General features: G+C 39.8%; 1 long non-coding RNA gene across 6 annotated transcripts in view; it reads right to left on the reverse strand.

Annotated features, from left to right (window-relative positions):
* Positions 1 to 27,447, reverse strand: part of LOC132354178 (uncharacterized) — a 359,922-nt gene that overhangs the window by 240,140 nt on the left and 92,335 nt on the right. The gene's annotated exons all lie outside the window — the stretch shown is intronic.

Below are 27,447 nucleotides of genomic sequence, written 5' to 3' on the forward strand. Positions count from 1 at the left end.
TACTTTATTCAGTTCCCTACAAAGGAAAGAGAGCTAATGTTGTTTTCCAGGAAGAAAACTATTACTTTCAGATTAATGATTGAGTTGAAGATGGGTCATCCATTGGGCAAATATTTCCTCTAGTGCAGCATTAAATCTTCTCCAGTATCAGTGCTCAGGGGATGTATTCAGTTAATTCTATCTAAACGGAGGTTACATTTTAATCAAATTATCAATTTTATCAACTTATATATTTTATACAATTTCTATATTTAAGTTCTACAACTTATTTAGCTACTATCATTTGAATAATGTAAAATACTTTTAGCTATATAAAATAACAATTAAATTACGCAGAACTTAATTCTACCTGAAGTCCAACTTTTTGTAGATTCACGGATATTAAAGAGCCTTAAAAAATGTTTCAAGTGGACATTTAAACTTCTAATGGGAAATGTTATAATTCACATACTGAAAAATACCTTGTCATGTACGAAGATGAAATCTGTGACCTCTTTTCAACATGCTATATTTAGTTTCCCAAGAAAGAGGAGGAGGAAGAATTTTGCAAATCTGTCCCCATTTCTTACCTGGTTCCTGCTAAAGCAATAACGGGCACTTGAAAAATGTCATTCTGTAGGATTACGGAGCTAACTGGCCGGCCTGGGCTAAATTCACACTCGATTTTCTTGGCACCATGCTAAAACCAACTGAACTATTTGGTCTTCAAAGCAAGAAAGGTTTACTCTGCCAGTCTAAATACCTAGAGGAATCACTATGTAGTATTTTTTTAGTTTTTTTTCAACCCTAATTAAACGTAGTCTTAAAGTTTATCCTGAGAAATTTATTTCCCAGTGGAAATTTACCCCCTGGATATTTAAGTAAAGTTTTTTTGTTTTTTTTTTCCCAACTACTTATAAAGCAGTATGCTAGAAGTCACATATCGGGGATCTACCATAATACAACTTTTAATAGACACATGGGTGCATTTTAGCCAAAATCCACATACTTGGCTGAGGATGAATACATCTATTATTTACAGTTAAATACTTCCTCTACCTGGAGAGATTCCTATCCTGGAAGGATTTTAGAACATGAAGTACTAATATCTTATTTTGAAAATAAAGTGAGTGACAACCTTCTAAAATCCTTGCCAGGAAGAAAAATGCTAAATATAGATTGTGAAACTCCATCTTGGGGAGATTAAATCATACCTGTATGAACACCTGAAGTCATGGCAACTTTCCACCACAAACCAGTCAATTGTTATATCTTCAAAATTCTATACTTCCTCTGTGTTTTTTTTAGTGCACTTTTGTAATCGTTGTATCCTTTTTAACCATTCCCCAAATCCCCCCAATATTGCTTTTTACATGAATTGATAAAGCTCAGAAAAATTAATTCACTCGCTTAAAAAGGTAATCACAGAGTAATACACAAAACAGGATTAAAAAAAACACAGAAACTTGGGGTATTCTAATGAAAAAGAAAATAGCAAGTATCCTCATTTAAGTTTCAAATCATTAACTAAATTCAAGTATCATATAGCATTAATTCTAACACTCAACGTTTCCCTATAACATTACATCATCTTGCATGAACATATCTGATCTTCAGAGCCATTCCTGAACGAGGAGACTATCATTATGATAATCTCCATTATAAATAAGTAAATAATAACTCAGAAAGCTGAAGTGTCTCCTAAGAATTAAGCTCGGGGTCTCAGACTAGATCCTTTGTGTTTTCTAGGGCAGGCAAGCCCCATAAAAGTCAGGGTAAATCTTTACTGAACAATGAGGATAATCAGGACACAGGTCAAATTGCACTTTAGGAAACCCACCTGCTATATTGTATGTAACAACTATTCTGTGGTTCTACAGAACAAGACCATTTCCACAATCATGAATGTGCCAGTATAACAGTAACAAAAAGCTTAGCTTGTCTGATTATAAAGAACTAGTTCAATAACATACCCCTCACAGATTTCCATCTCAATATTAAACATGTTACCCTCATATTTGGAGGTTTCTAGTTGCAGAGTAATAGTCATTGCTCAGAGAAGAAGCAGAAAGACAGGCTATGACTTAAGTTTCTAGGCAGAAACATTGTTTACATGTGCCATGCCTTTGCATACATAAACAATTCTACTCCCCCCATCACCAGGGATATTTTAGCAATAATAGCTTAAGTCTGAACCATCAACTAAATTAAAACAGGATTCTACCTACGCTTTTAGTTTATGAATCTGACATAATGGAATTTAAGCCTTACACAGAGATTTCTGGAGCCCCTTGGACTTAAAATTTTAACTTTTAATTAGTATTAACTTGATACAGTTGCAGTAGAATGCAGCATAACTAACTACTTGATTTATTTTGAAAATGGATCAGATAGATCTATTGTCTTTCACACCTTTAACTATGGGTTTGACTAAACCACAAATCTGTACTTTGAAAGTATACACTGTTCTCTCCTTTTTAACCTTTATTGTATTAATTACCTCATGTGTATTCCTACACACTTATTTGCACGTGAACGCTTACACACATATATACACACAGAGTTTAACTGTCTACCTAAACTATTTTAAATATTTTTAAAGCTCAGTGCTTTCCCCTTTAACTTTCTGAACAATTGCATCTCCAGTCACCCATCTTCACAGTCCTAAATCTACGTCTCTCATTTTGTGCGTTCTCCTTAACTGCAAATCCACATGTCCGGTTTTCAGGTGGACCCCTTTAATATGAATGTTCCCAGAAGCAGATCAAATGCCTCATAACTTCAAACTCCTCATCCTCCTCCCAAATGCAGTCCTCCTCCTGTATTAGAAATTCCATCTCATGGCCTCATCATACGCCCAGTTGCCTATGTTTGAAATCTCAGACTTTCAGATCATCTATCAGCCCCTTCTGTTACTCTCCTCCTCTAACCAGCTTGTCTGCTCATCTGATTACTTTCATCTAATCCGTGCTTCCATTCCCATCTCATCTAATCCTTGCATTCATTTTCTCACCGTTTCCATTAACGCTTCCCTAGTTTATCTCTCGTCACTTCTCACCTCACTTCACCATGGTTTCTACTATTTATCCTTCCATGAATTTAGACCTCTTCCCCATTTCCTTATCCTTCATGAAGCTACAGTAACCTCCCCAAAATTAAGATCTGGCCATTTCATTCCTCCCCAAACCTGCAATGGCTCCCAACATCCAAAGAGTAGGATTCAGATACCTGGTTTTGGTATTTAAGAGCATTTTCTATGTGGATCCAACACACTTCAGTTGTATCTCCCAGTCTATTGCTTTTCCCTTGGTCTCTACTGTGAATTAATCTTTATTCCAATTACATACTTTCTATTACCTAAGACTCCTTCCTTTATCTTTCAAGGAATGACCTTTGTTCTCTCCTGTCCTTACTTGCATCTTGAAATGCTGCTGTAAAGTCCTCTAACTCTAAACTCTTCTCAATTCCCTGAGTCAGAATGATTGTCTTCCTCTTCTTTTCCTCATTATACTTTGCTTGCATCTCTGCCATGGTACCTATTATATACCACTTTAAATTATATTAGGTCTAGTTCAATCCAGTAAACATTTATTGAGGGTCTTCTCTGTAAAACGCCAGTACTAGGGAAAACAAAATGATTCAGACAGTGTCTCTAGTCAAAAATTTACAATCTAAACAATCAACTGTAGCAGGCAGATTTTGCATCACAAAAAGATACAAACAAGGTGCTGGGAAGTCTTAAATGAAGTAAACCTGTATATGTCTTCCTTTCCCAGAAAAGGGCAGGAACCATCTTTCTCTTTCTCTTTCTTTCTTTCTTTTTTTCTCCCTCTCCCCCCACCACCACACGCACACACACACACACACACACACACACAGAGTAACACACAACATACACATACCATTGTGAGTGTCATGCAGTAAATATTACTGCAAGTTGATCAAAGTAGATTTAATGCATATTATGGGCTGAACTCTGTCTCCCCAAAATTCATGTGTTGAAGTCCTAACCCCCAGAACATCAGAGTGTGAATGTATTTGGAGACAGGACCTTTACAGAGATGATTAAGTTACATGAGATTCAAATGACTGAGTTAGAGTGGGCCCTAATCCAACCTAACTGATGTCCCTATAAGAAGAGAAAGTTTGGACACACACAGGGACACCAGGGATGTGCACTCACACAGGGAAGACGGCGTAAGGACACCGTGGCCATCTGCAAGCCAAGGAGGGGGGCCTCAGAAGAAACCAATCTTAATCTTAGACCTCTAGCCTCCAGAACCGTGAGAATCAAATTTCTGTTGTTTAAGCCACTCAGCCTGAGGTCCTTTGTTATGGCAGCCCTAGCAAATTACTACACTGCATATCCAAAGAACAACAGGGAAAATGGGGGAAGCTGATACCCTGAAAACTAACTAGAAAATAAGCACATAATTGAAAAGTAAGCTATGTAATTTGTACAGGTCTACACATTATAAAAGCAAAAAAAATATTCTGATTGGATGAGGTTTATGTAACCAAAGAGGAGAGTTATGACACTGCGTATACCAAAGCATGGACTTGATTAGGGATTCCCAGTTATTTTGCTACAATGTACTCCCTTATTATTTATCCCCTACATTGCACTCCAAGTACATGTTGCTAACTGCATTTGCTTGCTTGCTTGATCTGTCAAACAAAGCATGTATTATTTTCCTGTATACTAAAGAAAATGTGTGTGTGTGTGTGTGTGTGTGTGTACCTGAGTGTATTTTTCATCAAGGTGAGAATAGCTTGACATTTCAGTTAATCCATGAAATCATATTGCAGGTAAATACATGATTCTGGTAGACTTTTAGAAACACTGGAAGCAGCTTGAACAACATACCCCTTTGCAACTTTCTTGGATCATTAATAGTTTGGATCTCTATACCCAAACTGATATAATTGGATCACTAAAATCTATACTCCTCAGTGTTTGGCATAGGTTTTTACTAATGTAGATCTGAATTTGAGTTTTCTTTGAAAGTACATTCCCAAGCAATCTTCCTGAATGACTTTATGATAAAATGGTATTTTTAAATGTTTTTATTACTATGACCTTATAAAGTATATATGCATGACTTTCTGGTTTCTTGCCAAAATTAAATAAACAAATTAAATACAAATCCATTGCTTCATAGCACGACCTATGTTATAGTACATGCCATAGAAAGAATGTTAAGCAACGTTATTTATCTACAAAGTCTTGCATAACAAATTAGTTGTAAGTGAAACTAAACATAACTTACCAAATTAGTGATACTGAATTACCATGTAGGATTTATTTGACAAACTGACTAAGGTAAGCACTTACTGCTATGATTGTTGAAAATAATGAAGAGCACCCACTCACATGAGTTCAAATCAGAGGCCAAAACTTCACTGGCACCATGTTCTAGTCACACAGGATGGATGTTTATGAGTAAGGCTCTACCATGGTCAAAATTCTCAATTGACTGTGTGTAATTCATTAGTGGATGGAATAAATTATTAAAGGAAAAACAAAACAAAACCTAGACCGTTAAGTTGACACTTTCTATTAGTTCACTCTCTTGATTATAATAGTTGTATATAAAGCAACTGATTTAAGTGTCACATAATTAATCTATCTTAGACATTACAATAGTGCAAATAAAATCACATTAATGGTTAAAGCAGTTTGCTCAAATGATCAAAGGAGTCAACTAACAGTGAGAACACAATTTTTCCGTTTCTAAATGAAGCTGGTCAGGGCCACTCCAAAGGGTTCTACCGGTTGTTCTCTGTACAAAGGCACAAGGCTGAGGCAGTCAGCGGAGGCTGAAAGCCAGCCTGACGCGATCCCCCAAGCCATGTACCTATAGGCACCAGAGGAGGTGCCTGTGACTAACTCACACAAAGGGGTCCTTTGGACCCTAGCAGCCCTGCGCCTGTCACTATTTTCTTCAACTAAATGACGCTAAAAATCCCACATGGTCTTAGAATCCACTCTGAAGAATATCTAAATAGAATGTGACTCATGAACCAGTTAAACCGTAGAATTCTTTTGAACGTGATTTGAACTTAAGCAATTGTAAACAGTTTTAAATTTCTGAATGACCATCCTTTCGCAAAAGATAAATATTATATTCTAACTACTTTCCAAACATTAAACTGCCAACATAGAATTCAGCAAATTAATGGAATAGAAAGGCAATTTGTTGACTGGTAAGATATTATCTCAATGACAAATATAATTAACAAATGCACCTCAAGACTGTTCAAAACTGGGAATTCCCTGGCAGTCAAATCATTGAGTCCTACCTTCCTTCTATTTGTGTCCTCTATGAAAAGAAGCTAACTAAACAAAAAATTTAGGGTCACAAGATTAAACCATGTGCCAAATGAAAATTAAGATGATTTGGAAGTGAGAACTCACAAAAGAAGCAAATTGAGATATTCTTTTTCAGTAATTCCTTATTTCAAAATTCTTCTTAAAAATTTTCAACCAGGTTAACAACCTAAGGAAAGTTTGCAACCACTTCGTAGATAGTGAGGATATCTATGAGGTGGGGGGAAAAAGGTGGTGAATTGCTGCCTTTCAGTTATGCAAGAAGCATGTATTTTTTGAGCATTTTCTATATGTTTTGGAGCACGTAAAGACAGTGTGTGTGACCTTAGCCCTTTAGAAGCATTCTTATTCTACGGGAAACTAAAATTCTTGTCATATATCAAGATTTTTAAAAGAGCAGTAGAATAACATTTTATTTCTTTTTAATCATCAGCCTCATGGAATTCTACTGACAAATTTGGTCTTTAGGTTATTTTTGCTCAGAGAATATATTTTCAGGATGTAGTGTTGCTTATTATCCTTTTGTGCTTCAATTTGCTCTTGGGCTTCCTAGTTACAAAGCATTCATTCCACTGGCATTCTCTTCATCATTAATTGTTCAAGTAGCCTTAAATACCATTGTATTCTTAAGCAAAGGAGATGTGGTCATTATGGGCATATGTGTATATATTTTCATTTTTAAAGCTCCTTCAAACAGAGCCAGTAATAAAGTACAGATTTAAAACTACATCTCAGAGGTCTGAGAACCCAGTCAACCAGATTATATTGATTAAGAGTGAATTAAATCATCTGTGATTAAAAAATGCTTGCATTCATATACTCTCAGAAAAAAATCAAATTTCTGCTTAATAAAAGCAAAATTTCTAATGAATTCAAGTTAACATTCATATGATGGTATTCCTTAAATAGTAATATGCAACTGACACTCGTTTGAGTTTCTATCTGTGGAGAACAAACACTACAAGCATATTCTGGTATATATTCCCCTTAGGTTCTATTTTGATTGTCTTTGCTAAGGTTAAATAACATTTCTTTCATCAAAACTGTATACACTCATCATAAGTAATCAAATAAAATGATGTAGTACAAAGCAAAAAAATTTTAAATCCCTTAAAATCCTAACATGTAGAAATCATTTTCTGAATATATTTTGACTTGCACTGTGGATATTTTTCTATAAATAAACATTGAAGAGAGGATAGAAAAGTACATAGACGATAAATACACAGGCTTTTTAAAAATGGGATTCTACATACATGACATTTTAAATAGAAATTATTATTTAATTATACTTAGATTTAATGAAATAAAAATAAACTGAATTGATATATTAGGCATTAAAATAAATATTTCTTAAATACCTAAGTTCACAGAAGAGTTCTCTAGATCTGAAAAAAGGTATAAGAAATCATACTTTTAGCCTAGATTTTAAAAATTTAAACAGTATCTGTTAACCTTGTGCTCCATAAGATGAGAACACTGCCCCTTCTACTTCTTCTTACCTTTTCTTCCCACTCATGTTTGTTAAGTATATTAGGAGATAATTAATATAAATTCTATTTGTTAAATTATTTTCATATTGCCCTGAGGCACCCATCCAGCCTGTTAGTTGGATTTATGGCATCAATAAGTGAGTGGGAAAATTCTACCTCTTAAAAAAAAAAAGTTAATTGAGTTGCTAAATAAATGTATTTTAAATTTACAGCATGAAAAATTGTCTTGAAAGACAAACATTTTTGTTTCAAGAGCCAGGCACTTAAGAGACAGAAGAGTTTTTCATTTTCCAAAAATCTGGGTTTTGAAATTCAAGAGGCAAAGCCCTGAAGAAGGAGCAGGGCATAAAGTTTATACCATAAACAAGACAAAAGTATGATGAAACAATAGTTAGTAGCAGCACAAATACAGAAAAACCCTCATCAACTGATGAAAAAGAGAATCAGAGGGAATGGAACTCTAGCTTGAGTATTTCCTGGCTCTCTGAGATACGGTTCACTCCATTCTGGAACAAGAACTATGGTTTGAGATGGATAACTGTAGCAGATGCTGTAGGTGCCCATCCCATCCCTTTTAACATTCACCATTCCCCTGAACACTGTCCGAACAGTTTCAAGATGTAATCATCTGTTGACTTTGCCTCCGGGCTTCCTTTGGCTGCCAGATCCTGGTTGGCCCTCTCTCTCTAGTTCCTGGAGTTAACCCAGGAGCAGCTTTCAACCAATATCTGATGGGAGGTGGTGGATAAATACCTCTGCTCCTTTGCCTTTGGGTGGGGTTAATTTTAAGGTGTGTTCTATACTATCTCCTAAATTTCCTCAGAGTAATTGAGCCCCATTTACCTATGGTATTGATAGTAACCTAAGTAATGAGGCATCCTTTGTTTTCTTCCCTTCTCTGCCACTTCTCCACCCAACCGATGCTTTCTGGAATCACATCTCAAATCACCTACCAAATACTTGCACCCACATCTTTATCGCAGGGTCTGCTTCTGTGTGAACCCCACCTAAGAGTGTAAAGAACAATAAAAGAGGTGTATGGGGAATCTGAGAACAGAAATGGGCCACACTTCTCTGTTTAAGAGATAGGTTCTCCTTCAGGTTCTCCAGAAAGCAGACTCTGAGATGAAGTTTAGAGTATATGGTGTTTAATAAAGAGTCTTGGAATCAACACCTGTGTAAAGGAGACAAGAGCAGGACTGAGCCAAGGAGGAAGGTCAGCAGAAGCTCAGTGAGGGTCAGCCAACCTCACAGGGCGCTCTGGAGCTAAAATGACTTCTTACCCTGCCTCAATTAGGATGTCATTGGATGTGGGCTACTTTGGAAAGTGTGTGACCTAGGGTGAGAGAGATGTCTGTGGCTGAGCCAATCTGAGAAAGGGATGACAGCTGAAGACTGTATACCCTCAGTACAGCAGGAACAGGGGTAGAGGGTCCTTCCTGGAAGAGGATTCTGAGAAGCACATCTTGGTGTCCACCATGGACCCCTTCTGCTACTCAGACCACTTCATGTAGTTTGGGGAAGCAGATTCTTCAAAATTTTCAAGGTTCAAGTATGTATATGTTAAATGACACCTTCCTCAAACTTGTTTTGGCTTTTATAACAGCTACAGATATATAATAGACAGATGGTAGGTAGGTAGGTAGATAGAGAGATAGATACATAGATAGACATATATACGGACAGATAGAAATTTGTCAGAGTTCTTCAGTGAAACAGAACCAATAGTATATATACATAGAGAGAGAGGGACTGAGATTTATTTTAAGGAATTGGCTCATGTTATTGTGGAGAACGGCAAGTCTAAAATCTGAAGCGCAGGCCAGCAGGCTGGAGACCAAGAGAGGAATTAATATGGCAGTTCAAACCCAAAGGCAGTCTGCAGGCAGAATTTTCTTCCTCAACTGATGTCCAGTTTTTTTCTCTTTAATTAAACTGATTGGATGAGGCCCATCCATATTATGAGGGTAAAATCTGCTTTACTCAAAATCCAGTGATTTAACATTAATGCCATCTAAACAATACTTTCAACAGAAACATCTAGACTCATATTTGACCAAATAGCTAGGTACTGTGGCCTAGTCAAGTTGACACCTAAAATCATCACAGGTGTGTAGGCAGATCTATACATATCATCACAGATAGATGTTAATAATATTACTATCATTTTGCCTTTTCCTTCCCACTTAGCTCTCAGGTATTGCTTTTTTACTGAAGGCACTGTACATGCCTCTGTCACCTCACTTTTCTCTCTGCTTTGATTTCCCATTTCTAATCTTCTGAGGGATGGATAAAAAAGAGAAGCATAGTTCTGAGTGTAAAATGGAAAGAAAATGCCTGTAAATGACAGCCAGAGCACTTACCCATGAGTAAGAGGACTCTAGTCTAGGCATGTGGATTTTGTGTTACTGTACTTGGCTACCCAGAAGTCTTTATTATTTATTTTTACATACCTATTTATATTGGTGATTGAGTTTGCCGAACATGTGAGAGGTAACAACAACAATGAGACTTTCTAAGAAGTTATTATGTACCCATTTTTAACATAGAAAATGTATAGAAAACTTTTCATTAATCTTATGAAATCTGATAATTCAAAAATAATAAGAATGTTTTAATTAATGGAAGGGTCTCATTAATATTTGATATAATTTCCAATCAAATATTTAGAAGATTAATATTTTTATTTATTCTATTTTGTAAAACTAACTTCTCAAGTTTCTTTTTTTTTTTTTTTTTCTGGAGCATCAAGTTTATTAACTAGAATTGGAAGAACCCAGGAGTTCTTGGAACAAGAACTATCCCCCTCCCCCACCAACACGGAAGACAGAAGAGTAGGGGAGGGGAGACGTGCCCCAGGAATGACAGTCCAGTCTCTCAAGTTTCACCCAGGTGGGGGTTGAGGGGCAGACCTGCAGCCACGGTGGCCTCGCTTTCGGTCGCCCGGGCTGCTCCGGACCATCCTCTGAGCTGGCCAGGGTCTTGGATACGATGCTTCTGAAGGCCGTGCAGAGAACACACTCCTCTTCCCCTGCACCGGGCCCCAGGGAGCGCGGCGGCCTGACCTTCCTGCCTCGGTCATCCATGGGGTTCACATGGGCTCACTTTATTATGACGCCTCATGCTGGGCAGCTTGCAACAAAGATGTTTCAAAATAAAGTTCCAGATTCTCCCAGCCACCCCTTGCTTTTTCTGGCTCTGGCCAGAGACAGTGGATGAGGACACACTCTCAGGCTGCCCAGCGTGGGAGGACCTTCCAGTGTTGGACACACCCAGGGGGCAGCTGCTTCCCTCTGGGGCTCCAATCCTGCTGCTGCTGCTGCTGGAGGTGGATGTCCCAGTGCCACACTGGGGGGCTGGGCTGGGGGTGGCAGTCCTCGCCTCCAGGCTGGGTAGGGGACAGGCAGACTCACCGCTCTTCTGCCCTGCCTGCTGGTCTTCCTGCAGCTGCACACTTTTTCTGTGGTAAAGCCACCTGGTTTGCAGGGAGGACACCACAGGGCTTGGAAGAGGCTCAAGTTCACTGCCACAGAGGTCCCCGCAAGAGAAGGGCTTCAGAGTTGTGATGGAGACCTCCACCTTGGGTTTCTTGGAGCTCACACTGCCTGTCCCAGTGTCCTGGATCTGGTCGCAAGTCAAGCCCGGAGTCCTCACCATTGTCACCTCCAGGTCCTCTTCACAGGGTGGCTGGAGTGGCTCCTTCTGGCCCATGTTGACCCATGGATGCCTCATGAGGTCAGGTAAGGTGCCTCTGTCACTGGGGTTGAGGGCAATCATTTTTTGTAACAGATCCCTTATCTTCAAAGACAGATAAGGTGGGATGGGGTATTGCCCTTGTAGGATTTGCTTCCGCAGCTCCTGGAAGTCTTTTCCCACAAAGGGCCGGGACCCAGTTACCATGGTGTACAGCACTACTCCCAAGCTCCACACGTCCACCGCAGGGCCGCTGGAGCTCTGCCCCAGGAGGAGTTCCGGGGCAGCATAAGGGTGTGTGCCGCAGATCGTGTTCAGTGGGAAAATGTCATCACGCTTGTTGCTGAGGCCAAAGTCTGTAAGTTTGATATTCATCTTGGAATCAAAGAGGAGGCTCGGTGGCTTCAGGTCCCGGTGCACGATGCCCCTCCGGTGGCAGTGCTGCAGGGCGGAGACCAGCTGCTGGAACGGGCCTCGGGCCTCCGCCTCTGTCATACGGCCATGGGTCTTCAAATAGCGGTACATGTCCCCCCCACTGAGGTACTCCATCACCACGAAAAATGTCTCCTCTGTGTCAATCACCCCCAGCAGTTTCACAATATTGGGGTGATTCAGAGCCTTCAGACTGCACACTTCCCGGAAAAGTGCCTGGACACTTGAGAAGCTCTGACGCCTTTTCTTTATGACCTTCACAGCCACCTGTGTCCCGGTCAGAATGTGCCGGGCCAACTTCACTTTACCGAAGGTGCCTTCACCAATGGTGTGGAGGATCTGGAAGTCATCAATATGAGCCTTCTTGCCAGCAGATTTGGCTGTGAGGCCCTGCATCCTGGTGATCTGCTAACTACACTGACTGACAGCACTACCGAGCAACGCTAACTACGCTAACTAACAATGCTAACTGTACTAACAGGGCTAAGTATGCTGTCTCTACTAACAACGCTAACTACGCTAACTGTACCAACAGCGCTAACTAGTACTAACTACACTAACTATGCTAATCAAGTATTAACTATACCAACAATACTCACTATGCTAACTGTAGAAAGAACAATGACACAAATAAAAAAGAGTAGGGAAAAGAGAAACGAAAATCAACAAAATGGCAGAAACAAGGAAAACACAAGCTAACTGTAGGTCCAAGGCCGTCAGGTCACCAAAAGCAGCTTCCTGGGCTCTAAGGACCAAAAACCTGGGCCCACCTTTCTCTTTCATAGGGCTTTGTGAAGTACATCACAATGGTGCACTCTGAGGTCAGAGCAAGAAATGGACCCATCACCGCTGGGGATACACCACAGTGGTTTTCTCACTTTTTGAGTTCAAGGCCCCTTTACACTTAGGAAAAAGGATCCCAAAGAAAGTTTTCTTTACGTGTGTTATTAGATATTGGTATTCACTTTGTTATAAATAAAAATCTGCAGGATACTTCAGTGGCCTTTTTATTTCTAGTTTGAAAATGCGTAATAATTTTAGAGACCTCATAATGTCTACACTTGAAACGTTCAATTCCTTTTCCTTAAATTCTGGTCTCAAAATAACGATACTGGGCTTCCCTGGTGGCGCAGTGGTTGAGAGTCTGCCTGTCGATGCAGGGGACACGGGTTCGAGCCCTGGTCTGGGAGGATCCCACAGGCCGCGGAGCGACTGGGCCCGTGAGCCACAATTGCTGAGCCTGCGCGTCTGGAGCCTGCGTGTCTGGAGCCTGTGCTCCGCAACGAGAGAGGCCACGATAGTGAGAGGCCCGCGCACCGCGATGAAGAGTGGCCCCCGCTTGCCGCAACTAGAGAAAGCCCTCGCACAGAAACGAAGATCCAACACAGCCAAAAATAAATTAACTAATTAAAAAAAAAAAATAACGTTACAACTTAACTGACTTCACGATACTATACAAAATGTTCTGTTGCATAAGACATGATATGGTACATTATGAAAGTCTATGAAGCTGAGAGAAGGTTTGCCAGGAAGGTCATTGAACAGATTTCTCATCAGGAGCCTCGGAGGCCAGATGGCATGACTCAATGTACTTGAAGTGTTGAAGGAAAGAAACCGTCAACCAAGAATCCTATATCTAGCAAAACTTTCCTTCAGAAATGAGGGAGAAATCAAGACATTCCCAGTTAATCAAGAGTTGAGAGAGTTCTTAACCACCAGACCCGCCTGCCACAGGGAGTTCTTCAGGTTGCAGTCAAGGACCCTGGACAAGTAGCTCAAAGCCTTATGAAGAAATAAAGACCTCTGGTAAAAGTAGACAGACGGGCGACGAGAAAAGCTAGTACTGTTGTAACTTTGGTTTGTAGCTCCACTTTTTGTCTTCTATTTGATTTAAGAGACTAATATATAATAAAACACACATAGAAATCAAAAAAAAAAAAAAAGATCACCTCTTCACCTAGAAAAGTTACTTCACCCCCACTTTAGCCTAACTTTGGGAATTCCCATCAACAACATTCTTCTTTCCACTGTAGGAAGCAACGCTGCCAGAAGCTATGGCAAGCAGAGCCTCTTCTAAAATGCCTTTGATAATTGCAGCAACATGGATGCAACTAGAGATTATTAAGTGAAATAAGTCAGAAAGAGAAAGACAAATACCATGTGATACCACTTACATGTGGAATCTAAAGTATGGCACAAATGAACCTATCTATGAAACAGCAACAGACTCACAGACATAGAGAACAGACTTGTGGTTGCCAAGGAGGAGGGGGGTGGGAGAGGGAAGGGCTGGGAGTGTGGCATTAGCAGATGTAAACTATTATATATAGGAGGGATAAACAACAAGGTCCTACTCTACAGCACAGGGAACTAGAGTCAATATCCTGTGATAAAACTGTAATGGAAAAGAATATAAAAAAAGAATGTCTATATGCGTATAACTGAGTCACTTTGCCATACAGCAGATTGGCACAAGATTGTAAATCAACTATACGTCAATAAAAACAAAAAAATAAAATAAAAAATGCCTCTGATGATGTACACAGCCCCTGCTCCTGCTGACTACCTCTCTGCAGCACCCAACACTGTGAAACCCCGCCCCCAGCTGAGGTCACTCCAGTCCTGTGTCTCCTTCCTTTGTCCTCTGTCTCCCACCAGTGTTTCTCTAACAGAAACACAAAGAACTGCTGTGTTTTCACTCAGTCTCACTGTTCACGTTCCCATGCTTGATTTGGGCATCAGACCTGCAAGAGTTCAAAACTTACTGGGTGGTAGAACTGCCATTTCTCTGCCTGTCTCTCATTATAAAGAACTTCTCTGAAATTCTGAATTCACTGGTCTGGTCATCCATTCACCAGCAAGTATCTAGGTACTGGGGTTAAGCGCTAGGAATGAGATACAGTTGTTAGTAAAGAAACAACAAACCCCAAATGGAGTCACTTGTGCTAAGTCCCACGTCAGCAAACCAAGACTTAACAGCTAACCTAATTGCAGTTTCAGCCTCTCTCAGGAATGGGACCTTTCACCAATAGATCTGGAATTACCTGGTCAGCACTAGAGGGGTGACCCCCCCCCCCACCTTCCCCCAAAAGGAAGGTGACCCTGCCTGAAACAATCCACTCTTAGCTAGAAACTTCCCTTTTCTGCCCCCTCCTGCCTGTAAAGTTCTTGCATTTTTTACAGCTCCGCAGAGCTCCTTTCTACTTGCTCAATGGGATGCTGCCCGATTCATAAATCATTGAATAAAGCCAATTCGATCTTCAAATTTACTCAGTTAGAATTTTATGTTTTTAATACAGTGATGAGCAAAACAAATAAAAAGAGAGGCATCAAACTCTTCGGAGAGTGTATCCCATTATCCCTCACACTCTTGGAAGCCTGGGTCAGCAGAAATGGAGGAGAGCCAGTGACAAGAAAAAGCCTCTTGAAAACCAAATCAGAGGTCCTGAAATACTACAGACTTACTTGTACAAGTGGGTGGGAACAAGCAGAGAGTAGCAGTTGTTTATTACTGTACACTGTAATCGAGGGAAACATTTGGAGTTCAAGAATAGAGATTTAAAGATGAGATGCTAAAATTCATAACAACTTGTCCAAAACAGGCCAGAAAACCTTAAGTTTTCGCCTTGTTTAAAAGAAGTCCTAAGTAAAGGGAAAACCAAATATTATGAAAAATTTTGGAGACATCTCACACACCAACCTTCCCTTTATTTGAATTACTTCATTATCATTACTTTAGCGTTATGTACACTCATAAAAGTTCATTTATTCTGAGTTGAGAAGTCCATTTTATCATCATGTGTATTGTGCTTACATTTTAAAATCAGAAACAACTTCCCCAAGATAAAACTGATTCTTCATCTCTTTTGGTTTTACTCTTCCAAAATAGATTAGGTGACTTGGGGTATTATTTTTACCCTTTGTTGATTTGCCTACCTTGTAAAGGAGCAAGGAACTTTTCCTTCAACCCTTATTTTCCTAGCGATTTGTTTAAAATGAAAGGTAAATATGTGTTTGTGGGCATAAGTGTGTGTGTGTACAATCATTTTTATATAGAGATTTATTATCTCTCAATTTATTTTGTACAAGAGGTTTGTCTCAGAAAATCAAGTGTCTTCTTTTTTTTTTTCACGATTCATATCTTTAATACTCTCTGAGAGGCAAGTGAAAAGCAACAATGGATTTTTAAAAGGACCATGTCTGACACATGTCTGACAACACTGAGTGTGGGGGAGGAGGGAAGTTAACCAGCTAGCACAGTGCCTTGCATGTAGTAAGCACTGTAACATTTGTTAAATTGCAATGACTTGAACTTGAAGATCATGATATATATTTTTTTTATTTTTAGATTTTTAGAAATTTCATGTAATGTCTGAAACATTTATATTAACATATTTCCATACAAATAACCCAATGAAAATTTAGTATTAGTTGTTTTGTTTGTTTTTTTATACTGCAGGTTCTTATTAGGCATCAATTTTATACACATCAGTGTATACATGTCAATCCCAATCGCCCAATTCAGCACACCACCATCCCCACCCCACTGCAGTTTTCCCCCCTTGGTGTCCATATGTCCATTCTCTACATCTGTGTCTCAAATTCTGCCCTGCAAACCGGCTCATCTGTACCATTTTTCTAGGTTCCACATACATGCATTAATATACGATATTTGTTTTTCACTTTCTGACTTACTTCACTCTGTATGACAGTCTCTAGATCCATCCACTTCTCAACAAATGACTCAATTTCGTTCCTTTTTATGGCTGAGTAATATTCCATTGTATATATGTACCACATCTTCTTTATCCATTCATCTGTTGATGGGCATTTAGGTTGCTTCCATGACCTGGCTATTGTAAATAGTGCTGCAATGAACATTCGGGTGCATGTGTCTTTTTGAATTACGGTTTTCTCTGGGTATATGCCCAGTAGTGGGATTGCAGGGTCATATGGTAATTCTATTTTTAGTTTTTTAAGGAACCTCCATATTGTTCTCCATAGTGGCTGTATCAATTTACATTCCCACCAACAGTGCAAGAGGGTTCCCTTTTCTCCACACCCTCTCCAGCATTTGTTGTTTGTAGATTTTCTGATGATGCCCATTCTAACAGGAGTGAGGTGATACCTCATTGTAGTTTTGATTTGCATTTCTCTAATAATTAGTGATGTTGAGCATCTTTTCATGTGCTTCGTGGCCGTCTGTATGTCTTCTTTGGAGAAATGTCTATTTAGGTCTTCTGCCCATTTTTGGATTGGGGTGTTTGTTTCTTTGATATTGAGCTGAATGAGCTGTTTATATATTTTGGATATTAATCCGTTGTCCGTTGATTCATTTGCAAATATTTTCTCCCATTCTGAGGGTTGTCTTTTCGTCTTGTTTATGGCTTCCTTTGCTGTGCAAAAGCTTTGAAGTTTCATTAGGTCCCATTTGTTTATTTTTGTCTTTATTTCCATTACTCTAGGAGGTGGATCAAAAAAGATCTTGCTGTGATTTATGTCAAAGAGTGTTCTTCCTATGTTTTCCTCTAAGAGTTTTATAGTGTCCAGTCTTATATTTAGGTCTCTAATCCATTTTGAGTGTATTTTTGTGTATGGTGTTAGGGAGTATTCTAATTTCATTCTTTTACATGTAGCTGTCCAGTTTTCCCAGCACCACTTATTGAAGAGACTGTCTTTTCTCCATTGTATATCTTTGCCTCCTTTGTCATAGATTAGTTGACCATAGGTGCATGGGTTAATCTCTGGGCTTTCTATCTTGTTCCATTGATCTATGTTTCTGTTTTGGTGCCAGTACCATATTGTCTTGATTACTGTAGCTTTGTAGTATAGTCTGAAGTCAGGGAGTCTGATTCCTCCAGCTCCATTTTTTTGCCTCAAGACTGCTTTGGCCATTCGGGGTCTTTTGTGTCTCCATACAAATTTTAAGATGATTTGTTCTAGCTCCGTAAAAAATGCCATTGGTAATTTGATAGGGATTGCATTGAATCTGTAGATTGCTTTGGGTAGTATACTCATTTTCACAATGTTGATTCTTCCAATCCAAGAACATGGTATATCTCTCCATCTGTTGGTATCATCTTTAATTTCGTTCATCAGTGTCTTATAGTTTTCTGCATACAGGTCTTTTGTCTCCCTAGGTAGGTTTATTCCTAGGTATTTTATTCTTTTTGTTGCAATGGTAAATGGGAGTGTTTCCATAATTTCTCTTTCAGGTTTTTCATCATTAGTGTATAGGAATGCAAGAGATTTCTGTGCATTAATTTTGTATCCTGCAACGTTACCATATTCATTAATTAGCTCTAGCAGTTTTCTGGTGGCAGTTTTAGGATTCTCTATGTATAGTATCATGTCATCCGCAAACAGTGACAGTTTTACTTCTTCTTTTCCAATTTGTATTCCTTTTATTTCTTTTTCTTCTCTGATTGCCGTGGCTAGGACTTCCAGAACTATGTTGAATAATAGTGGTGAGAGTGGACATCCTTGTCTCGTTCCTGATCTTAGAGGAAATGCTTTCAGTTTTTCACCATTGAGAATGATGTTTGCTGTGGGTTTGTCATATATGGCCTTTATTATGTTGAGGTAGGTTCCCTCTATGCCCACTTTCTGGAGAGTTTTTATCAGAAATGGGTGTTGAATTTTGTCAAAAGCTTTTTCTGCATCTATTGAGATGATCATATGGTTTTTATTCTTCAATTTGTTAATATGGTGTATCACATTGATTGATTTGCGTATATTGAAGAATCCTTGCATCCCTGGGATAAATCCCACTTGATCGTGGTGTATGATCCTTTTAATGTGCTGTTGGATTCTGTTTGCTAGTATTTTGTTGAGGATTTTTGCATCTATATTCATCAGTGATATTGGTCTGTAATTTTCTTTTTTTGTAGTGTCTTTGTCTGGTTTTGGTATCAGGGTGATGGTGGCCTCATAGAATGAGTTTGGGAGTGTTCCTTCCTCTGCAATTTTTTGGAAGAGTTTGAGAAGGATAGGTGTTAGCTCTTCTCTAAATGTTTGATAGAATTCACCTGTGAAGCCATCTGGTCCTGGACTCTTGTTTGTTGGAAGATTTTTAATCACAGTTTCAATTTCATTACTTGTGATTGGTCTGTTCATATTTTCTGTTTCTTCTTGGTTCAGTCTTGGAAGGTTATACCTTTCTAAAAATTTGTCCATTTCTTCCAGGTTGTCCATTTTATTGGCATAAAGTTGCTTGTAGTAGTCTCTTAGGATGCTTTGTATTTCTGCGGTGTCTGTTGTAACTTCTCCTTTTTCATTTCTGATTTTATTGATTTGAGTCCTCTCCCTCTTTTTCTTGATGAGTCTGGCTAATGGCTTATCAATTTTGTTTATCTTCTCAAAGAACCAACTTTTAGTTTTATTGATCTTTGCTATTGTTTTCTTTGTTTCTATTTCATTTATTTCTGCTCTGATCTTGATGATTTCTTTCCTTCTGCTAACTTTGGGTTTTGTTTGTTCTTCTTTCTCTAGTTTCTTTAGGTGTAAGGTTAGATTGTTTACTTGAGATTTTTCTTGTTTCTTTAGGTAGGCTTGTATAGCTATAAACTTCCCTCTTAGAACTGCTTTCGCTGCATCCCATAGGTTTTGGGTTGTCGTGTTTTCATTGTCATTTGTCTCTAGGTATTTTTTTATTTCCTCTTTGATTTCTTCAGTGATCTCTTGGTTATTTAGTAACGTATTGTTTAGCCTCCATGTGTTTGTCTTTTTTAAGTTTTTTTCCCTGTAATTCATTTCTAATCTCATAGCGTTGTGGTCAGAAAAGATGCTTGATATGATTTCAATTTTCTTAAATTTACTGAGGCTTGATTTGTGACCCAAGATGTGATCTATCCTGGAGAATGTTCCATGCGCACTTGAGAAGAACGTGTAATCTGCTGTTTTTGGATGGAGTTTCCTATATATATCAATTAAATCTATCTGGTCTATTGTGTCATTTAAAGCTTCTGTTTCCTTATTTATTTTCATTTTGGATGATCTGTCCATTGGTGTAAGTGAGGTGTTAAAGTCCCCCACTATGATTGTGTTACTGTCAATTTCCTCTTTTATAGCTGTTAGCAGTTGCCTTATGTATTGAGGTGCTCCTATGTTGGGTGCATATATATTTATAATTGTTATATCTTCTTCTTGGATTGATCCCTTGATCATTATGTAGTGTCCTTCCTTGTCTCTTGTAACATTCTTTATTTTAAAGTCTATTTTATCTGATATGAGTATAGCTACTCCAGCTTTCTTTTGATTTCCATTTGCATGGAATATCTTTTTCCATCCCCTCACTTTCAGTCTGTATGTGTCCCTAGGTCTAAAGTGGGTCTCTTGTAGACAGCATATATATGGGTCTTGTTTTTGTATCCATTCAGCCAGTCTATGTCTTTTGGTTGGGGCATTTAATCCATTCACGTTTAAGGTAATTATCGATATGTATGTTCCTATGACCATTTTCTTAATTGTTTTGGGTTTGTAGGTCCTTTTCTTCTCTTGTGTTTCCCACTTAGAGAAGTTCCTTTAGCATTTGTTGTAGAGCTGGTTTGGTGGTGCTGAATTCTCTTAGCTTTTGCTTGTCTGTAAAGCTTTTGATTTCTCCATCAAATCTGAATGAGATCCTTGCCGGGTAGAGTAATCTTGGTTGTAGGTTCTTCCCTTTCATCACTTTAAATATATCATTCCACTCCCTTCTGGCTTGCAGAGTTTCTGCTGAGAAATCAGCTGTTAACCTTATGGGAGTTCCCTTGTATGTTATTTGTCGTTTTTCCCTTGCTGCTTTCAATAATTTTTCTTTGTCTTTAATTTTTGCCACTTTGATTACTATGTGTCTCGGCGTGTTTCTCCTTGGGTTTATCCTGTATGGGACTCTCTGCACTTCCTGGACTTGGGTGGCTACTGCCTTTCCCATGTTAGGGAAGTTTTCGACTATAATCTCTTCAAATATTTTCTCTGGTCCTTTCTCTCCCTCTTCACCTTCTGGGACCCCTATGATGCGAATGTTGTTGCGTTTAATGTTGTCCCAGAGGTCTCTTAGGCTGTCTTCATTTCTTTTCATTCTTTTTTCTTTAGTCTGTTCCGCAGCAGTGAATTCCACCATTCTGTCTTCCAGGTCACTTATCCGTTCTTCTGCCTCAGTTATTCTGCTATTGATTCCTTCTAGTGTAGTTTTCATTTCAGTTATTGTATTGTTCATCTCTGTTTGTTTGTTCTTTAATTCTTCTAGGTCTTTGTTAATCATTTCTTGCATCTTCTCAATCTTTGCCTCCATTCTTATTCCGAGGTCCTGGATCATCTTCACTATCATTATTCTGAATTCTTTTTCTGGAAGGTTGCCTATCTCCACTTCATTTAGTTGTTTTTCTGGGGTTTTTTCTTGTTCCTTCATCTGGTACATAGCCCTCTGCCTTTTCATCTTGTCTATCTTTCTGTAACTGTGGTTTTTGGTCCACAGGCTGCAGGATTGTAGTTTTTCTTGCTTCTGCTGTCTGCCCTCTGGTGGTTGAGGCTATCTAAGAGGCTTGATGGGAGGCTCTGGTGGTGGGTAGAGCTGACTGTTGCTGTGGCGGTCAGAGCTCAGTAAAACTTTAATCCACTTGACTGTTGATGGGTGGGGCTGGGTTCCCTCCCTGTTGGTTGTTTTGCCTGAGGCAACCCAACACTGGAGCCTACCTGGGCTCTTTGGTGGGGTTAATGGCAGACTCTGGGAGGGCTCACGCCAAGGAGCACTTCCCAGAACCTCCGCTGCCAGAGTCCTTGTCCCCACAGTGAAACAGAGCCACCCCCGCCTGTGCAGGAGACCCTCCAACACCAGCAGGTAGGTCTGGTTCAGTCTCCCCCAGGGTCACTGCTCCTTCCCCTGGGTCCCGATGCGCACACTACTTTGTGTGTGCCCTCCAAGAGTGGGGTCTCTGTTTCCCCCAGTCGTGTCGAAGTCCTGCAATCAATTCCCACTAGGCTTCAAAGTCTGATTCTCTAGGAATTCCTCCTCCTGTTGCCGGACCCCCAGGTTGGGAAGCCTGACGTGGGGCTCAGAACCTTCACCCCAGTGGGTGGACTTCTGTGGTATAAGTGTTCGCCAGTCTGTGAGTCACCCACCCAGCAGTTATGGGATTAGATTTTACTCTGATTGTGCCCCTCCTACCGTCTCACTGTGGCTTCTCCTCTGTCCTTGGACGTGGGGTATCCTCCTTGGTGAAGTCCACGGTCTTCCTGTCAATGATTGTCCAGCAGCCAGTTGTGATTCTGGTGCTCTCGCAAGAGGGAGAGAGAGCACGTCCTTCTACTCCGCCATCTTGGTTAATCCCTGATCCTAAAATCCTCTCAAGTTTCTGTTTCAACACTAGAGACCATAATCAAGATGGAAACTAGTCATCTTTTCAGCTTCCTGGAATTTATCATAATTAATCTTTGAATACATTAAGCCAAAATGTTAGAGGCATTTAATAGGGAAAGTAACATAACAATGAAAATGTTGAATTAATACCATCACTATTTCCAAATCAATAATGGAAAAATAATTCAAATGATCTATAAGTAAAGTCCCTTGTGGTTAATATCTGGAAGTATTGCTTGTAATCAATATCTGGTTTATCTTCTCAGCTTTGGTCATGCCTATAAAGTAATAGACAAGAAGCCAGACACAGCCTTCCTCAAATCACTGATATGAAGAAAGCTCTTTGTTATGAGCTGAAACTTAACATGCCTCATCTTTGGTATTTGTTTGCCCTTAATTGTGTCGTTTATTATCTATTGTAAGCAAGTCAGGCCCGGTTACAAATTCTTCGCTTTCTGAAATGTATGCTACTTACTGCTCTACACATGACTCAAGAACACGTTTACTTAATAACAAATCTTTTCCTGTTTCTCATGTCAGAAAGTACCAAGTAAGCAAATGGAAAGTCCTAACAGTAGGAGAATGCTTGCCAAAATCAGTGAATGTGACTTCCAATGGCACTCCAGATTCAAAAATAGAGTGGATTTTAATTATTTCCTTTGAGGGAAAATAAAACCACCACGGCACTTAAAAAGATGTCTCAAATAAGGCATCTTTCCTCAGAAATAAGAAATAACAGAGTGCTATCTGAAAATACCCCCCAATGTCCAGTCAGGCAGTGCTGTGAACACTTAAAATCAGAGCTTCTGCCTCAGACACTGTAAGGACCAAAGAGAGGATCTGTCGGCATAGGACATCTAGCCCTCATAGACCATTCCTGCCATTCTCTCCACAGGGCTGACAGGCACCAGAAATCTTGATCTCACCAGCAGGTGCCCATAATGTCAGCTTTCAACAACAGGCATTTTATCATAAGCACAGTGTATTTTTAATTCCTGGCAGCTAACTTTTCTGAACCAGTCTTGATCTAATGTTAAGAGAGCTGGGCCATTCTTTGAGCTTCACTTCTGCTCTGAGATGCAGGAACCTATTCACGACAACCCTCGATCTCTGCCGGTACTGTGTGTTTATCCTCCCTGCAGAAGGATGGCTCCTGGACCCCAGTCTGCTGTGCCCACACCTTGGGGCACACTCTGACCAATGAAGTTTATTCCTCCGACTCTGACAACGAACGGTCCAAAGTGCATTCAAGCTGGTATTAATTTATATCACGGCCCTTTTCCATACATATAACATAGAGTTGCAGCCAGAGTTCTTGCTGTAGAAAGCTATACGCTTTTTCCCCTAAGAGGGATCATTTAATTCCCCACAGGGAAAGATATGCAGAATAAGCCCCCAGCAAAATTACCAAGGCTGGAAACTGTCCCCCGCATCCGTTTTCAGGCTGTGGCCCAAAGCGTCCCTTTTTCCATATTCCAAGAAGGAATCTAGGCAGTGCAGAGTTGAAGGTCTCAGGCTCACAGAGGCCTGGTGTGAAGCCAGCTCCGAGGGGTCCGGGCACCGCCCTTGCAGTCAGGCTGCCTGGGCAGATCCTGGCTCCGCCAGCCACCAGCTCTGGGACCGTGGGGAAGTCACGTAAAGCCTCCACACCTCGGTCCTTCCGAATGCATGGAGAGATGAGGGTAATAATGGGGTTGTTCTGAATATTCAAGGAGCTTGCCCACATGAAGTCACTAGTAAAATGCCTGAAACAGTGCAATGCTGATCTCTCATCAAACTGTCTACTCACAGCTTTAAAAACAATAAATAAATGTATAGAAGGAAATGGACCTGTGGGCATAACTTGGGTTCTTTTTCATCGTTACTTTCACGAGGATGACTGAGACCAACACCACTCTGCCTTCAGCACAGGCACCTCCTGGTGTTTCTTCAGACTCACCAAACACCGTCCTGGCGCCTGCTGCTCCTCCTGCCTGGAATACTGGGTCCCCAGGTGGCCATGCCGCTCCTGTCCGCCCTCCAGGGTTCTGCTCAGACGTCACCGCCACAGAGAGAACGTTCCTGACCCCTGATCCATAACAGCACCCAGTATGGCTCTCTGTTCTTCTAAGCAGCTTTACTTTCCTTCATAGCATTAGGGCCATCTGATGGTTCCTTATGTACTGATCTCCTTAGTGTCTGTCTCACCGCATGTGAAGGCAGGGACTTCCATTCACTGTGCTCCCTGACGTCTGTGACAATGACTGGCACGTTACAGGTACTCAAAATTATGTGTTAAGTAAATAAGTGTTGTTACCGAATGATTCCTCACCCAGCAGGTTATACAGAGGAACAGGGATGCGTGGTGTATGTCAGACAGAGGTCAGGGCTGCAGCTCCTCTCGTGGAGCTCAGTCCCCGGCCAGGACCCTCTCAGCTGCATGCATGCCAAGATGCTGAAAGGTAAAATGGACATTTCTCTCCACTATCTGACACTAGGTTGTTTCAATTTATTTCCAAAAAGACAAATGTTTAAGATTTTCAATTGTTTCAATACATGTGGCCATAAAGAGAGATTGGAATTAATATATATTCTACTACAATCATTTGTCAAAGTATCATGGGCTCAGTAGACACAAAAGAACACAACTAGGCTTGAAACACCAGTTGCTCCCAGCTGCCAATTAGGTTGTTTGCTTTACTTAGTTAGGTGCATGTATCTTTTTCATGTCTATCCTACAAGTCTTGCCATAAAAACCACGGTGTCTAAGATCCAGCTCAGGTTATGTTCTATGTGGTTAAGTTTGCAAACCAGAGGAGGTCAAATCTGCACTACACTTTAACTGATTTAGATCTTGTTATTTCAACAAGCAAACAACTTAAGTGTACCGTCGTGGGGAACTCAGGGACAAGAGTGATCACATCATCGTCTGTGTACTCCGGGCCAAGAGGATGCTTCGTGAGGCTCAATCATATTGGTAGAATGGGCGCACTCTATGCTCTTCTCAAAGACTAAACAGCTTTTTTATAAGTGGTATCCTAAGTCAATATTTGTGATGCATTTTTTTAATGCAACAAGCAGAATATGATTCAGAAAGATGCTTGTAATAATTACATGGAACTCCTCTCCTGCAACTTTTCCAGCTTTCTTTCGTCTGAATAGCAGTCTAGTGACTCCTTAGGAAATCCTTATAAAGTAAGGGTGGTAACAAGAAAACCCATTTTACAAATGAGGAAGCGGTGGTTACTTACCCTACGTTCAGGTTCTAACTGAAAAGTCAGGACAGAAGACTCTGTATCAGAGTCTACTGTTAAAGCTCCGAAAAGGGAATGATTTCTTTCCTAGCATGATTTTCAAACTTATCAATTCATCCCAAGGTAACGTAATAGTTTTTACAATTTCTCTTTAGCTTTGCGCCAGCACCAATTGCTATTTGTCACCAGCCTTGGAAAGGGAGCAAGAGGTTGGAGAGATGGCACGTGGATTTTTTTAAATTGAGATATAATTGTCTCATAGCATTGTATTGGTTTTAGGTATACAACATAATGATTTGATAATGATTTGATATATGTACACTTTGGGAAATGATTACCTAAATAAATTTAGTTAACATCCTTAACAATGCATAGTTAGCAACCTCCAAATATTGATATATAATATAGTATTGTTAACTACAGTCACCGTGCTGTAAATTACAGGATTTATTTATCTGATAACTGGAAGTTTGACCACCTACTCCCATCTCACCCATCCCTCCACCCCACCTCCGGCAACTACCAATCTCTGTATCCGTGAGTTCAGAGTTTTTGTTTGTTTTTAGATTCCACATATACATGAGATCTTATGGTATCTTGTTCTGTGTGACTCATTTCATTTAGGAGTCCTCAAGGCCCCTATTCATATTGTCAAAATGGCAGGATTTCCTTATTTTTTATGGCTAAAGAATAATTTTCCATTATTTTCTTTATTCATTCACCCACCAATGGACAATTAGGTTGTTTCCATGTGTTGGCTATTATAAATATGCTGCAATGAATAGGGAGGTACAGATGTTTTCACGTTAATGTTTTGTTTCCTTTGGATAAATACCCAGAAGTGGAATTGCTGGATCATGTGGTAGTTCCATTTTTAGTTTTTTGAGGAACCTCCATACTGTTTTCCACAGTGGATGCACCAATTTGCATTCCCGCCAACAGTGCAAAGTTTCCCTTTTTTCCAAGCCCTTGTCAACATTTGCTACTTCTTCTCTTTTTGATAATAGCCATTCTAACATGTGAGAAGTGATATTTCATTGTTGTTTTGATTTGCATTTCCCTGATGATTAGTGATATTGACCTCTTTTTCATGTACCTGTTGTCCATCTGCATGTCTTCTTTGGAAAAATGTCTATTCGAGTCCTCTGCCCTTCTTAAAATCAGATTGTCTGGGTTTGGGGGTGTTTGTTTTGGTTTTTTTTTTTTTTTTTTTGCTATTGAGCTGTATAAGTTCTTTGTATATTTTGGATATTAGCTTCTTATCAGATGTATGATTTGTAATTCTTTTCTCTCATTCAGTAGGTTGTCTTTTCATTTTGTTGATGGTTTCCTTTGCTGTATAGAAGCTTTTTAGTTTGATGTAGTCCCACTTGTTTACCTTTGCTTTTGTTGCCTTTGCTTTTGGTGTCAAATCCGAAAAACTCATTGTCAAGACAGATGCCAAGGAGCCTATCCCCTATGTTTTCTTCTAGAAGTTTTATGGTTTCAGGTCTTACATCCAAGTCTTTAATCTATTTCAAGTTCAGTTTTGTGTATGGAGTATACAAAATGAATAAACAGAAACCTCAATTAAATAGAGTTGGGAGACTAGAATGGGGAGCTCTCATGGCCTGCAATGAGAGCAGAGCCCAACAGGAAGAAAGACCCCCTATTCTTTCCTGGCAGCCAGTGAAAAGCCATGAACTCTTTGTTTACTATCACCCTCCTTACTTCCTTTTCCCTTCTATAAAAGTGTTCTTCCTCCCTTGCTGTGTGGGGACTTGCATATGGCTCACCATGGTTGCAGAAGCCAAATTACAATTCTCTGGTGATCCCAAATAAACCCATCTTTGCTAGAGCAATATCTGGCAGTTATTCGTTTCAGGTCAACAGGGGTAACATAGTGGTCCAGTTTCATGCTTTTGCATGTGGCTGTTCAGTTTTCCCAACACCATTTATTGAAGAGACTGT

Source organism: Balaenoptera ricei, chromosome 1, assembly GCF_028023285.1.
Source record: "Balaenoptera ricei isolate mBalRic1 chromosome 1, mBalRic1.hap2, whole genome shotgun sequence".
Classification (NCBI taxonomy): Eukaryota; Metazoa; Chordata; class Mammalia; order Artiodactyla; family Balaenopteridae; genus Balaenoptera; species Balaenoptera ricei.